The following is a 16,891-nucleotide window of genomic DNA, read 5'->3' as shown; positions in this document are numbered from 1 at the left end:
CGCTGCTTGTTTGGATACAAAACATTGGCTAAATATTAGGCTTTCACCGAATATATGTAGATTAGCACTTTAAACTAATAGGATTAATGGTTTAGCATTAACAGGTCAGTGGTAACTTAAGTAGATATATGCACAGCTGAACTTTAACCATAGATATGGTGGAAAGCAAGATGAGAAGCATTTCAAAGTGTGTTTAGAAAAATGGCTTCATTGAAAGTATAAGCATCCTTTCGTGCATCTTAATAATGTTAGAGTCAATGTAGTAGTTGGCGTTCTTGTTACCGAAGTCTGTACCATAGCTAGGTACAATAACTAACTTGAAACCTGTGTGAAAATAAAAAGAAATTACATTAGTTAATTATGCTTGTAATAATTGTAGGTAATTAACACATTAACCTAGATATCGAAATTTAGTTGTTTAGTGCAGTTGTCATAATAAAGTAAAACAAGTTTAATAACTTTTCTCTTATAACAAAAATAACTGACAATTTAAGTATAATAAAGCAATATGCAAAAACATTTTAAATAAAATATGTTCACACAGATTAAAGTGCAAAAGAACTATAAAGACCAATAGGTAACACTTAAAAAAATGTTAGTTGTTAGTTAACCTTAGTGGTAACACTTTATTTATTAAGGACCAAATCTTACTATTAACTAATTTCTTGCTAGCTGTTTATTAGTACTTATTAATATTAATGACCTATTCTGCATAATCATATTTTAGATCCCTCAGTCCTACCCTATACCTGACCTTTGTTCATCTTCGGACATAAATTAAGATATTTTTTGTTGATGAGAGCCATCTGAACCTCCTTAGAGGAGGAGGTTCAGCAACACAATTGAAATGTTCCCAGATTCAAAAACATGGTAAATACATTGGAAAAACAGTTCCTGTGACATCAGTGGCTCAACTTCAGTTTTGCTACGCTATGAGAATGTTTTTTTTTTTGTGCAAAGAAAACAAAAATAATATAATTTACTTCATATGCCACTTATACCCCGAGTTACATCTTCCGCCATCTTAGAAAGGATAACAACACAAACGCACGCTTTCCCCTCAAACATAAACAAAGCTGATTGCGTAAATATTTTACAAAATGGTGGAAGATGTAACTCAGAGGAGAAGAATTAAGTAAATTATGTTTACATTAAAAATATTGTTTTCTTTGAATGGCTGAATCTTTTGTTGGAATCTGAATGGCTGTTTAAATAATTTAAATATGTTTCAGAAAGTAACAGCTGTTGAGGGTTTCCAGGGTAACGGCTGCATTTTTGTGATTTCATCAGCACCTTCTGCTGTCAGACAGTGAATGTGCACTTTCATTAAAAGTGCACTTGAGTCTTAGCTTACATTGTTGTGCATTGTGACCAATTAAAGGGAAACGTACTATTAAAATGCATCACAAAAATCAGAATAATTTTTAATAAATACATTACCGAATGCACTATAAAAAAATGAAGGTGCTCCAAGGTGCAAGAAGAACCTTTTTGGATCCATAAAGAAACTTTGAAATCTGAACCTTGCTATATAGCATCGTCACTTGTCAGGCTGGGAGATCATGCAAGGGATATCTATGTTGCATTGTGAGATGCATTGACATGTACAACAGTGCATCGAATTGAGCTCGTGTAGCTATCAGTGTCCACATTTGCATAGTGTATGTTTCAGGCCTGAGTGTTTTTTTTTAGAATCAGTCATAAAGAGATTTATTTCCAGGTATGTTTACATATACAAGGAATTTGTGAAAGGCTTCTACAGCACAAACAGAATCACAGTGACGAGATTAGACAGGGATAATAAGAAAGACTAAATAAAACAATGTACTAAAATGTGTAACACTTTATTTTAGGGTCTCTTAACTACTTGCTTATTAGCATCCATCTTTCTAGAATATTAACCATTAAGCACATATTCTACATTAAGCCTTATATTAAATAAGCCTTATTCTCGTGACCTTATTCTAATCCTACCCAATACCTATACTTCACAACTACCTTACTATTAAGCAGCAAATTAGTGTTCTCTATTCTAAAGTGTTTTTAATGTATAATTCATTAAAATCGCATGCATACGCACATCTGCATTATATACAGTAAGCAGTGGCCTACACAACGTCACGTGATACATTTACATAAAAATTCTGTTCAGTAAAAAGAATTTACACTGATCAGCATTGCACAAGCATAAGTTAACTACACTAAATAATAGAATAGATTATTCCAAAGAAAAGCAGATTTAAAACAAGCATTTTCATTTCAACCAGGAATGTTGGTGCGTTACTGGATTTAATGATATGCCCTGTTCCTGTTAAACTTAGCCACGTCAAGTGTTTACATTATACAGACCCGAACAAAAGACATCTGTATGCCTCTGCTCTCTGGAGGTTGTTTGTGCATAATTCATGTTGTGAATTGTCTTGCTGTGTTTTCGATCGTTTGTATGGGTGTGCGTACGTGTTTTTCGCAGGCAACACTGCAGCTTTGTGTCTTCAGCAGTGAATATCTTGCTGTGCCACTATCAGTCAGTAAATAACGTTCACTTGAATGTGCAACGCTTTTTTTTTTCCCCTCCTGTTGCCTATGGTCTGAGCTGCCCTCTCTCTGACACATAAAGCGTCTGTGTGTGTGAGTGAATGCTTGCATCCAGCTGAATGCACAACACCCTCAGGGCTGCATCTTCACGAGAACCCCACATGATGAGAGAGATGGACAAATCGAGGATAGAAAAAGAAAGTAGTGCATGCTGGGAGTTCACTAGACCTAGAGCAAGGAAGACTGATCATGTGGAGAAAATAAACAGCATATGGCATTATGCTATACCACTGATTTTGAATTGGAATTTCTTTTAATTAGTTTAATTATTTGTATTTTTTGTCAGTGCTTTTTTATTTAGATTTTGGACTTTGTTTTAATTTGGGTATTTTTAGGGCTATTATTAAGTTGATGTCTTCAATTACATTTTTTTTTAGCGCTATGGTATATGTTAACATTAAACAATTTTATTTTATTAAAAAGTTGTTTTTTTTAAACAAAGTTTAGATTCATGTTACTTCTGTCACCTTAAATTTCTTCTTTTTTTTCCATATTAGTTTTGTAGCACTCCATAATTGGTTAAGATAATTAAATGCCAAACGTCAAAAATCAGAAACACAAAAAAGGAATTAAAAATGACTGCAGAATTCAAAATACTTGATTTAAACCATCCAGCATACATGCTCACAAACAGCCCTCATGTGACTGAAAATGAAAGGTTTTCCCGTCTGTGAGCTGTACAGAGTGAGCTCTTCCTCTAGTTTACATCCAAGCTGTTCTAAAAATACAACAGAACCCTCAATTAAAGATTTCCCTCTGCTTGCTTCGCACATTCAACGTCTGGCTGAACGCAACACTACAGAATAGATCAGATGATGTTGCTTTCTATAATTATTATTTCATTTTCATTTAACAAAGATCCATTTGCTCTCAAATCATTTAAATTCTTAATTCATGTTGAATACCAAGTTGGTTTTTCTGCCTATAGTTCAAACCTAATTAAGAAAATGGGTTTGTGCTAAATATAGCTCTCCTTGGAGGTTCATTTTATTTCTATCATCTGTGCTTTGCTTTTGCATGTGTTTTATGTGGAGTTACACTCTGTAGTGTCACGCTTGTCTTCTGTCGGGGGGAAAAGTGTGTCATCCCATGCATCATCTCATACAGATTGCAGAAGCGGTGTTATCACCATGTTATGTAAATTATCAGGTGAATATTGTTGTTATCTGTCAATCTAGTGTATGAGAAAAGGTATCGGTGTCTGTCAGATTGAATTTAAAATGGCTAAATGCCACGATATCACATGAATACGCCGCCAAGATAGTTTTGGTTTGGAGGACATTGTAGGATTATGAAAGAAATATATGAAAAACTATTTGGATAATTCCAAACAAGAATATATCATGCAGCCCTATACAGATACGTTTGACTGTGGATTCATTTTTTTCTGTTCCTAAAAATAGCAGCTAATACTATTGTGTGTGGGATATAGAAATGTTGATTGTGATTAAATTGTACTAGAGTGATTGACATTTTCCTTTTATCATTTTCTGGCTGTTTTGCGCAAAGGTTTATAATCCAGGTCAGAGCAGATTATAAAGCTGTTTATCACATTATAATATTAATCTGTGTCTCTCTTTCTGTTTCTCTCAGGATTCTCTTCTGAACACAAAGCAATGTGGAGGGAATAAGGATTTTGCTGTGTTTTAAATACAGGTGAGAGTAAAACACTGCATCAGAAACGTGGTCAGGGAAAGTATGATGGGCTTTAGGCAGTTTTGCTTGAAATCTACACCCACAGATTTCTGCAGAATTTCACAATTTTCATATATTCATATATTTGCACATTTGTATATACAGTATGACTGCATGTCACTTATGGTTATGTTTTGCATTGGGGTGAACTTTCCTGTATTTATAAAGCCCCATACACCAAGAATGATAACTATAAAGATAACGATATTAGCGTCCACACCAGCAATATCATATCTGTTTATACTAAGCCCACGCTCGTCTGCTGCTTTAATTTCGCGTGCTTGTTAATGCAGGATGGATTTTGATTTGGTGCCATTTGAGCTTGTTGTTCATCAGATGAAAACAAAAAGTTCTGAAAGTGATTCCAACGATACTGTTTTTCAGTGGCTTTATCTGTTGTTCTTTAATATTAAGAATGATTTATAGGTATCATGTGGATGTGTTTTTCCATATGAACCACATTGTACAAATTCAAACAAAATTGGCTGCCTCTTATTTTTAATTATTTTTAAGTTTTTTTCTCCAATGGTATTAGGTTGGCTTAACAGACAGAGGCTAAGTGTTAATGTTCAAATAATAATTATTAGTTCTTGTTGTATTTAAAATACTCTCTCTCTCTGCATTTGTTTCATACTAATTATGATTAAAATCTATTAACATATTTACTTAATATCACTCGAGACTTAATGATTTAACATTTATAATTAATCTTTATTTTTTGTACTATATGTGTAAAACGCAGATTTCTTAGTATTAAGCCCAAAATGTGTTTTAATATCACTGTTGATGAGGATTGTATGATCTTTGAACGATATCGGTCTTATTGGTCCTGAAGTATACTTGCAATAATTCCACTTTAGCACAATAAGATATAATTCAGCCTATCTCTAGTTGGTCTTCAGTACTACTTCTGCACAAGGGCATAAGCACTAACTTACACCAGTTTAGTGTATTAAAAGTACAATTGCAGGGTATTTTTAAGAAGTACGTAACTTAGCAGATGTATTTTTAGTATAATTAGCATGAATGCATATTTGTTTTTCATTAGGGTAGCAATGACATTTACCACGTTTAAATTTGTTCCATATAATTCCACATACTTCCCCCAAAACAGCAAAGAAAATTGTATAAATGGGTCAGTAAAGGTCTACTTTATGTCTTCTTTTAGATAGCGAAGAAAACATGTGTTGGATAGAGTTCAGTGTAGGGTGTGTCTTCTCTGTGAAAAGAAAACATAATACTCTAGAGTGTGTGTGTGTGTTTGACTCGGGAGTGTGTGTGTATGAAGTCATATGAACTGCTGAAAACTGGAGTGTGTGTAAATGGACTGTGTGTCTGCTTTTGACTCTGAGAGATTATGTGTGTTTTCGTGAGGTAATTTGGGTTAGCGAATACATACTGAAGTGATTAGACTGTGTGGAATGTGTGTGTGTGTGTGTTTTTGACGTTTCAGTGAGTCACGGGTTCCATACGGTATAATGGTAGAGCTGCTTACTACTGTCCTATGCCCCTTAGGTCTCTCTCCTTCTCTCCGTGGTTTTCTTTTTCTTGTCTCTGAAGAGAAACACACTGGTCAGCGTTTTAAGCCCAGGGCCTGCTGGGTAGTGGCAGTGGGTGACTGCACATCAAAGATGTATGGAGTGAGCATCTCAGCAGGCCTGACACTCCTGCTGCATAATAAAGAGAATCCAGGGCCTGCTCGCATTAAACCAGACCTCTGTGGCTCCAATAAGCACTTTCCACTTTGATGCTTGAGCATTATACACTGGAACAAGATGAAGGGCGAAGCAACATCGTGTGTGGATAGAAAGCATAAGGATTTCAATAGATCTGGTTCTGTGCTGGTTCAGTGTAATTTCTGTGCTACACATGATGAAGCTCTGCCTAAAAGATCAAAGAAAGCACTGAGAAAAAACAACAACTTTGGTAACACCTTGGTATTATAAGCTTGTATTTATAATAGATTATAAGGGTATTCTAAAGGCATTATAATGATCTGTATAATCTGTATCAACCAATATCAGTTTGATTTATTTTTACCCCTTAAGACAGTTAATAAGTAACTCTGCAACTACGTCATATATTTTAGGGATCAAAGGAAGTCATTTGAAATGGCCATACAGTGCAATGGCTAAAACTCTTTTCTAAGGTTTTAACAGCTAAGGCAAATGCTGTCATCTTATAATTAAAGCACCCTAAACTGTCAAAACTTAAAATTTGAAGTGCATTTTTAAGGTTTGTTCAGTTTATAGGGCAATGTGTCGATAAGATTCACATGCAAGCAGAATATCTTAATATTGCCATATTTAGCATAACTAGTGAACTAGCATCACTAAATTAATTAATTGTTGACAAAAATTCATATTAAGGTCCAATTTTCATAACTAACAAACATTTTGATACAACCTTTGCCTCAATAAACTCCAGATTTGTTGCTTATTAATAAAATATTAATAGTTAGCAAGATAGTTGCTAAGTTTAGGTATTGGTAAGGATTAAGGATATAGAATATAGTCATGCAGACTATAAGTACTAATAAACCAATATGTTAACAATAGGTATGCTAATAAGCCACTAGTTTTTTTTAGTAAGACTGTCAAGACAAACCATGTTTTTGAAGAAAAACAGCAAAGTGAATGAGACTTCAGTTGTTCAGATGACAAAACACTTTACTTTTGAGTAAAAAGATCACATTCTTAAGACCAAACAAAACAAAAAAGGACGTTTATCTGTAAGCTAAAGTGTTACATGGCAGTTAATGTCAGGTGAGATTTGTCAGGGTAAGATTTTTTTTCATTCCAGCTGGCTGTGGGTTTGTCACCAACATGTGAATGCAGCACCCACGCATAAAAAGTCACCCCGTCAACTCATACCTTCCACCATACCCACCTACATGCCCTAGTGTGCTCAGCTCAAAATATCACAGACGTTCCTTTAACCTACACAGCCTCGGTGGAGCTGCAGTTTCGTAGTGTGTGTGCATAATTAAGAATGAAGCCTTTAAATCGAGTGCATTCTGTCACGTTCTGCACAGTGCATCTCTAAAGAGGCTTTATGGGGCAGCATTAATACCGTTTAATGGACAGATGAGGATTGGATAGGCCCAGCTGTTCCTGTTCTATTGTTCCCAGTCAGAGCTGTGACACACATTGTGCAGAGCCACTTTTCTTGGTGCTTGTCTTCACACACCACAGAGCTCGCTCAGACAGAGATTGCAGCTTTACAAAGATCCTTTATCTGGCCATTGACACTTGTTTACCTTAGGACACACACACGCACAGAAATCCCTTCACTGACAAGTTTGGGATGATGCAGGGATGAAATGGCAGCTAAGTTTTATTTATCAGCTTTGATAAAAGAAGCATTTAGAGAAATCTAAAATAATAATAATATGTAATAAATGTAATGTGCAGTTTCAAAAAATGTGGAATAATGTCTCACCAAGACTGCATTTATTTTATACCAATGTGCACAATTTGAGAATATTTTTTCAATTATTATCGGTTATTATTAGTGTTTAATTATTACTTATTATTATCAATGTTGAAAATACTATTTTGTGGAATGTATGATAATTTTTTTTTATAAATTCATAAATATATTTTTAATAGCAGTAAAAATTATTTAATTTTCACTTTTGATCATTTTATTTTGTCTTTGCCGAATAAGAGTATTTTCTCAGCATATTAGAGTGATTGTTGAAGGATCGTGTGACAATACAATTTCTTTAAAAAATGGTTCACAGAAATGATTTTGTGACACACTCAAGACTTGTTTTATTACTGGATGGATCAGCATTTTTAAAAGAATCTCTTAATTAATTCAATGAGTCTCAAATAAAGACTTTATTTGCCTCATTATAAATCAGTGTCATTTGACAAATACATTTAGTGCAGCTCTAATAAAACAATGATTTGAGACCACATGGGATTTTCTTCACAGTACAGTTGGCTTGGGAAAGTTTGTAATGATTAAGGTAAAATATGCTTAATTATATTGAATCCAAAAGATAAAATAGTTTCAGGTCAATTTGCTGCACAAGCGTTTTTGCATTTACTCAAGTTTGTTCAGTTGTTTAATTGAGTCAAGTCTCTTTTTTGTTTAGCTAGCCCAATATTATTATCTTAAATGTAGTATAATTATTTTTGAAAGTTGTTTGAGTTTTTTGTTTGCAAATGGCAAACATGAATGGATAAGTTAGTCTAAGTTAGTCTGGATATTTTAGTCTTACTAGACTAGAAAATGGACATAAGTAGACACACTAACCTCAAGAACGGTGGCAATCAAAAAAAGATGAGCTCCTTACATCAAAGTACAACAGTCCTATAAAAGTAAATGCATAATTTATTCATGTTACAAAGCATGCTGGGAAGCTTAAACATTTCAAAAACTGACATTTTTTTTTTTCAAACAGCTGTGTTTGACTAGTTGGGACAAAATCTGGTGTAATTTTGTTGGTCTGACAATTATTTTATGTAGTTTAAAGATAAGTGTTTTGTTTTTTTGTATCTAAGACTCTGGAAAATGCGCAGTTCCATTTTTTACAGTCTATATTTTTTCAAAGAGACCACAAGTCAGACTAAAAATAAATCAAAACATTTTTTTAATAGCGTTTAACCGCATTTTAGTTGATTTTAGTTGACCTCTGGGTTGCTTTTCTCAGATCAGTGGTTGGTGGTGTACGTTAGGGCCGGGGTGTGGGTAGGGGTAATCTACAGTAGTAACTATAACTGTTCCTAATTCTGAATCATTCACCTAAAATGCCTTTCAGCCATTCATTGGCCTGTAGATAGACATGAAGGATTGTGGGTAGGAACAAGCCTCATGTGGCTCAGAGATTTCAGCGCTCATCACTCACTCAAATACAAATAAATGAATAATATATATGTATAGAAACTGCAACAATGCATTGTGCATTACACATTGAGCAAGTTTTTTTATTATATTTCTGCATTTGTGGTAATGTTTTACATGAAGTAATATATCTTACAGTAGGACTCACAACCTTGAGAAGCAAAAGATTCTAGTTATGCGTCAGCAGTGGCAAGATTGTGTTACATATCTACACATTTGTGCAAGCACAACTGCATCAAAACAAAACCCACAGGGTTTGTGAGCATGCAACTTAGATGCACCGATCACATGTGCTCGTGCTCATCAAAGGGTCTTATTTCTTGAGAATTTCTACTTTGATGTGACTGAACAGTACTCAGATGTGTTCGTAGTGAAGGATCATATACATGACCACTCAAAATTTTATACTTTTTTTAATACTTTTGAAAAACGTCTCTTCTGCTCACATAGACTGCATGTATTGCAGTAAAAGCAGGAGTATTGTGAAAATCTATTACAATTTAAAATTTCAGTTTTTATAAAAAACTGTTCAGTTTTTATCTGTTTTTATGTTAAAATATAAATTATTCCTGTAACGGCAAAATCTACAGTGTCATTTGATCTTTCAGAAATTGTAAAATTTGCTACTAATTTCCTATTATCAGTGTTAAAAACAGTAATGCATAAGTTAAATTTTTTTTTTAAAAGATCTTATCATTGACAATTTTGAAAAGTAAGGTATGTTTCGTATAGCCTTTGAGGAGTGTTACGTCTGGCTAACTCTCCATATTGACCTGTGCAGTGATTTAATAGGTTGAGTAGCTTCTGCGGTGGAAATTAAGTCTAAATGACTGAAGTAAGACAACATCTTTGTCTGCAGTCAGCTTTTTGAGTCTAGAGACACAGTGACTGACTGTAGATCCCGCTGTTGTCGATTCAGAAATTCTGTCTAGTCAAGGTCAATGGCTTCATGGGCAGGGCTTCCACATGCAGTTCTGTTGTGCTTCAGATGAGCTAAGTCCTGGCTATCAATATGTTTTTTTACGATTACAGTGCCAAATCAAAATTTTCATAATGGTACCTACACCTACAGTACAGACCAAAAGTTTGGACACGCCTTCCCATTCAAAGAGTTTTCTTTATTTTCATGACTATGAAAATTGTAGATTCACACTGAAGGCATCAAAACTATAAATTAACACATGTGGAATTGTATACATAACAAAAAAGTGTGAAACAACTGAAAATACAGACGTGGACAAAATTGTTGGTACCCTTTGGTCAATGAAAGAAAAACTCACAATGGTCACAGAAATAACTTTAATCTGACAAAAGTAATAATAAATAAAATTCTATAAATGTTAACCAATGAAAGTCAGACATTGTTTTTCAACCATGCTTCAACAGAATTATTAAAAAAAAATAAACTCATGAAACAGACCTGGACAAAAATGATGGTACCCCTAACTTAATATTTTGTTGCGCAACCTTTTGAGGCAATCACTGCAATCAAACGCTTCCTGTAACTGTCAATGAGACTTCTGCACCTCTCAGCAGGTATTTTGGCCCACTCCTCATGAGCAAACTGCTCCAGTTGTGTCCGGTTTGAAGGGTGCCTTTTCCAGACTGCATGTTTCAGCTCCTTCCAAAGATGCTCAATAGGATTGAGGTCAGGGCTCATAGAAGGCCACTTTACAATAGTCCAATTTTTTTCCTCTTAGCCATTCTTGGGTGTTTTTAGCGGTGTGTTTTGGGTCATTGTCCTGTTGCAAGACCCATGACCTGTGACTGAGACCAAGCTTTCTGACACTGGCTAGTACATTTCTCTCTAGAATTCCTTGATAGTCTTGAGATTTCATTGTACCCTGCACAGATTCAAGACACCCTGTGCCAGACGCAGCAAAGCAGCCCCAGAACATAACAGAGCCTCCTCCATGTTTCACAGTAGGGACAGTGTTCTTTTCTTGATATGCTTCATTTTTCGTCTGTGAACATACAGCTGATGTGCCTTGGCAAAAACTTCGATTTTTGTCTCATCTGTCCACAGGACATTCTCCCAGAAGCTTTGTGGCTTGTCAACATGTAGTTTGGCATATTCCAGTCTTGCTTTTTATGATTCGTTTTTCAACAATGGTGTCCTCCTTGGTCGTCTCCCATGTAGTCCACTTTGGCTCAAACAACGACGGATGGTGCGATCTGACACTGATGTTCCTTGAGCATGAAGTTCACCTTGAATCTCTTTAGAAGTCTTTCTAGGCTCTTTTGTTACCATTCGGATTATCCGTCTCTTAGATTTGTCATCAATTTTCCTCCTGCGGCCACGTCCAGGAGGTTGGCTACAGTCCCATGGATCTTAAACTTCTGAATAATATGTGCAACTGTAGTCACAGGAACATCTAGTTGCTTGGAGATGGTCTTATAGCCTTTACCTTTAACATGCTTGTCTATAATTTTCTTTCTGATCTCTTGAGACAACTCTTTCCTTTGCTTCCTCTGGTCCATGTCGAGTGTGGTACACACCATATCACCAAACAACACAGTGATTACCTGGAGCCATATATATAGGCCCAATGGCTGATTACAAGGTTGTAGACACCTGTGATGCTAATTAGTGGACACACCTTGAATTAACATGTCCCTTTGGTCACATTATTTTCAGTGTTTTCTAGGGGTACCATCATTTTTGTCCATGCCTGTTTCGTGAGTTTATTTTTTTAAATAATTCTGTTGAAGCATGGTTGAAAAACAATGTCTGACTTTCATTGGTTAACATTTATAGAATTTTTATTTATTATTACTTTTGTCAGATAACAGTTATTTCTGTGACCATTGTGACTTTTTCTTTCATTGACCAAAGGGTACCAACAATTTTGTCCACGTCTGTATATGTCATATTCTAGGTTCTTCAAAGTTGCCACTTTTTGCTTTGCACACTCTTGGCATTCTCTTGATGAGCTTCAAGAGGTAGTCACCTGAAATGGTTTTTACTTCACAGTTGTGCCCTGTCAGGTTTAATAAGTGGGATTTCTTGCCTTATAAATGGGGTTGGGACCATCAGTTGTGTTGTGCAGAAGTCAGGTGGATACACAGCTGATAGTCCCACTGAATAGACTGTTAGCTACTTTTTTCTTGCCATAATACAAATTCTAAGTAAAGAAAAACGAGTGGCCATCATTACTTGAAATGAAGGTCAGTCAGTCCAAAAAATTGGGAAAACTTTGAAAGTTTCCCCAAGTGCAGTCACAAAAACCATCAAGCGCTACAAAGAAATTGCCTCACATGTGGACCGCCCCAGGAAAGGAAGACCAAGAGTCGCCTCTGCTGCGGAGGATAAGTTCATCCGAGTCACCAGCCTCAGAAATCACAGGTTAACAGCAGCTCAGATTAGAGACCAGGTCAATGCCACACAGAGTTCTAGCAGCAGACATATCTCTAGAACAACTGTTAAGAGGAGACTGTGTGAATCAGGCCTTCTTGGTAGAATACCTGCTAGAAACCACTGCTAAGGACAGGCAACAAGCAGAAGAGACTTGTTTGGGCTAAAGAACACAAGGAATGGACATTAAACCAGTGGAAATCTAATGTTCAAATTTGAGATCTTTGGTTCCAACCTCTGTGTCTTTGTGCGACGCAGAAAAGGTGAACTGATGGACTCTACATGCCTGGTTCCCACCGAGAAGCATGGAGGAGGAGGTGTGATGGTGTGGGGGTGCTTTGCTGGTGACACTGTTGGGGATTTATTCAAAATTCTAGGCATACTGAACCAGCATGGCTACCACAGCATCTTGCAGTGGCATGCTATTCCATCCGGTTTGCGTTTAGTTGGACCATCATTTAATTTTCAACAGGACAATGACCCCAAACACACCTCCAGGTTGTGTAAGGGCTATTTGACCAAGAAGGAGAGTGATGGCCTCCACAGTCACCGGACCTGAACCCAATCGAGATGGTTTGGAGTGAGCTGGACTGCAGAGTGAAGGCAAAAGGGCCAACAAGTGCTAAGCATCTCTGGGAACTCCTTCAAGACTGTTGGAAGACCATTTCAGGTGACTACCTCTTGAAGCTCATCAAGAGAATGCCAAGAGTGTGAAAAGCAGTAATCAAAGCAAAAGGTGGCTACATTGCAGAACCTAGAATATGACATATATTTTCAGTTGCTTCACACTTTTTTGTTATGTATACAATTCCACATGTGTTAATTTATAGTTTTGATACCTTCAGTGTGAATCTACAATTTTCATAGTCATGAAAATAAAGAAAACTCTTTGAATAAGAAGGTGTGTCCAAACTTTTGGTCTGTACTGTATATGGTCCCTGAACCGAAAAAAGCCACAAAACAATGGAAAGTGACATTGAAAAAAAAAAATAGGACAGATTGGCTGTTCTTGAGCACCATAAACATTAGACTCATATTGGATGCCACAGGGCGCACTCACATAATTAGCCACATTTGCATCACAGATTTTGCATCACTGTGCACCCATCACATCCGCATTTAATGAGGGTATATGCTGCTCTCGCACACTGTTGATATTGTGCAGTATGGAGGAATCTGGTCTCCTAGCAACTGTGTGGGTTTGTCTGATGGGTCTCCTGTGCCTGTTTTTGACTGGCAGTTGTGTCACTGGAAATCCCCTATCCACACATTCAGTCATTTCAAATAGGGATAGATGTTACCTCTTATTTTATTTTTGTTCCGATAGCAATTTTTAATCATAGTATTGTCAATACTGATGCGAATACCATTACCATTTCCTCTAAAATGATCTTTTCCATTGTTAAAACAATATAATCATTTGTTATACTTGTCACACCATCACTTCCCACTCCTACCGATCCCACCTCCTGGACACGATCACAATCACCGGAGTCCTGATCACCCGCACCTGTTGTCACTCGCCGGCACTGGCATAAAACAGACTCTCACCATTCAGTCTATGGCTGATCTTGAGGTTACATACCTGATGTTCTGGTTCCTGATTCGCTTGCCTGCCTAAGTCACTGCTCGTGTTGGAAACGATCAGATAAGGAAAGAACTTTTGAGTTTATGAATTGAACTTCACTTACCGAAGACACTGTTACCTTTTTTCATGTTTGTTTATGGTGTGGAACCACCAGAGAATGTGATTCATTAAAATTCTCATCTTTTGTTTGAACTACGTCTCTGTTTCATTTACCTGAACGTGACAATACTGTTATACTGTGGTTTTCCTTAATAAACATTGCTGATATATAGATGATATCTCTGTCTAATTGTAACAAGGAGTCATGATCCATTTGTGAGCTTTATTGGAGGAAGGTCAGACAGGCAGAGACAGTCAATGACAGTGGTCAGTTAATCTAAGGTAGATTGTTAGGATACATCAATACAAAACTCGCAAAAGGTTAAAACAAGCAAGTTTTATTGCAATGGACTTGATACAGTATGTTTATTAATAACCTTTTTGTTTTATATTTTCAATGTGCTCATCCCAGTGCTTTATGGTTTAGCATACAAGTATACAAGGATACATGCAAATCTGCCTTATAGAATTTAGCCAAAATAAGGTATCCTAGGAGGCAGAAGACTGTTTGGACCAACTTTTAGCTGCGTTACATTCACCTTAGAAGTCGGAGCTGGGAATGATGTCACACACAAGTGAACTGTGTTCCAGTAGGCAAGTCAGAAAACCGAGATGGACATGCCAATTGCTAGCAATTCCAGTTTATTAAAACCACATAAAAAGTGGTATTTTGCACACATAATATAATATCATAATTAATAATATAATTTTCATAAATAAAAGTTGGATAATACTGTGTGCACCACGTTTAGTGAGTTCATTGAGACGCAGACAAACATAAGTGCTGATAAACAATATTACCTCTGTTTCTCATCTGTTCATGCAGTGAGCAGCGTCATCGTATTCTGAAGTTGCAGTTTTTACAATTTCTCTAAAATTCTGAGTTGGAACTCTGGAACTCTGACTTTAACTGGATTTCCAGTTAAAAGTTCCTACTGGGAAACAGAATTTCCAAATTCCGAGTGTAAATGGAATGCACCATTAATCTCATGGGTGCACCAACATTTGTAGACAACTTACCAGGTTTTGAAACAGAGCTGGTTATTTATTACCATCCTAATTAGTCTTTCTGACTAATTAACATTTGAGACTTTAATGTGCTGACATTTTGTTTAAAGGGCTCTTGTCTGCTCCTGCTGCCCTCATAGGAGAAACACCTCTCATGGAAAGTTTGTGTGGTTGTGTGTTCCTTTATCATTGTCATACTCAGGTTAACCACATCCTCTCGAACAAACACTTCATACATGCACATAATCTGCAAAAAGCGGTGTCGAGTGTTATAGCAGCACAATACGCTGATCACCACACCTAGTGACTGCCTAGTTTCACATCAAATGTGACTAGTGTTGCTTTGTAGCTGGTGGCATTTTCTGAAAGGTTATAAGCCAAGAAGGAAATCCTCACAAACTGTATGATCTGTTCCCACAAGGAAGAAACTGTCTAAGTAAACAAATCATTTTATAAGTTATCACAAAAATATCACAGGCTGATGATAAGGCAATATAAAAACTTTGCATATCACCAAACAATACTCTCCATTGGGGACTGGGGCCTAAATTTATCCTAATTTGATCTCTTTTGGCCACTGTAGTACTCACGTGATTAGCTGTTACGTTTACATGCTCACCACAAATGTCGGTGATTGGCTAAATTGCTCAGTGTTGCTCAGTTTATCTGCTGGTTACTCTGCCACATAGTGCATATTCTTGATATTGTACCATTTCAAATATAACAGTATTTTTCCAGTACTGATAAACCAGTGCAACCCTAGTCTCTTTAAATTGCACTGGGATAGAAGGAAGTTATGCACTGTAGCATAAAAACACACTTGACCTCTTAGATGTTTGTGTGACCTATAGCCCTTGGCCTTGTGTATTGGCTTACTGGAACTTAAGGAAACTGTGGAAATTCAGGCGTTTATCTGAACAGTGCCAAACTTCCTCTTTTTTCTCACATCAAAACTATTAATACTTTTGCACATGAATTGATGATGAAGTGGCATCATGTGTTTAAGGGTCATGTGGTGATCTATAAGTATAATCTCTTCCACATGTGCAACCCCACATGTGTGACCATCAATCTATATCTCTGGTCTAAAAATTGAGCTTTCATTGATCTGTATGTGCAGAGTTTAATTGCTTTTGTATTGTGGAACTGCTCATATGTTGGCCATATGTATGACTAAGATGTGTTCTAGAAATAAAGCCCTCTGCAAAATTTTCTTTCCTCGCAGACAAGTTTTCGAGAATTGTCACTGTGAGGGATGTTATACCCAAACCTTTTGGGTCTTTAACCATTTGCTTCTCCTGTCATTTGATGCATATTAAATGAATAGTGAGGCAATATACTACATTATGTTTATTGGGGTCAGAGAAAGATATGTTCAGATAAAGATGTTGATAATAACATATTGTGACGGGAGGAGCCAACGACAGACACAGTGGGCGTGGCGTCAGGCCTCGGAGAGGCTTTTTATTAACAAAATAATAATACAAAATAAAGTGTCCAAGGGGGAAAGTGTCCAAATAAAAGGGGGATCTGGTGTCCTCGTCGTGCTGCGGGTAAAGTGCAGGTTTAGGCCGTGTTCCAAGGGGGAAGAGTCCAGGTAAGGGGCGGAGTCCGGCGGTCGCACGCGCTCCCCTTTTTCTGGTCCGGGGCGCAAGGGGCGGCGGCTTCTTCCGCGTCGCTTCTTTGCTCCGGGCGGC

At 36.7% G+C, this 16,891-nt stretch overlaps 1 protein-coding gene across 4 annotated transcripts in view; it reads left to right on the top strand.

Annotated features, from left to right (window-relative positions):
- fynb (FYN proto-oncogene, Src family tyrosine kinase b) overlaps window positions 1–16,891 on the top strand; it is a 52,756-nt gene that overhangs the window by 7,473 nt on the left and 28,392 nt on the right. For all 4 annotated transcript variants that reach the window (XM_043219034.1, XM_043219033.1, XM_043219031.1 and 1 more), the window contains one exon: window positions 4,189–4,251. The gene's annotated coding sequence lies outside the window, so the exon portion shown is untranslated. The remainder of the gene's footprint in view (window positions 1–4,188; window positions 4,252–16,891) is intronic.

Source organism: Puntigrus tetrazona, chromosome 20 (assembly GCF_018831695.1).
Source record: "Puntigrus tetrazona isolate hp1 chromosome 20, ASM1883169v1, whole genome shotgun sequence".
Classification (NCBI taxonomy): Eukaryota; Metazoa; Chordata; class Actinopteri; order Cypriniformes; family Cyprinidae; genus Puntigrus; species Puntigrus tetrazona.
This window is presented reverse-complemented; position numbering and strand designations above follow the sequence as displayed.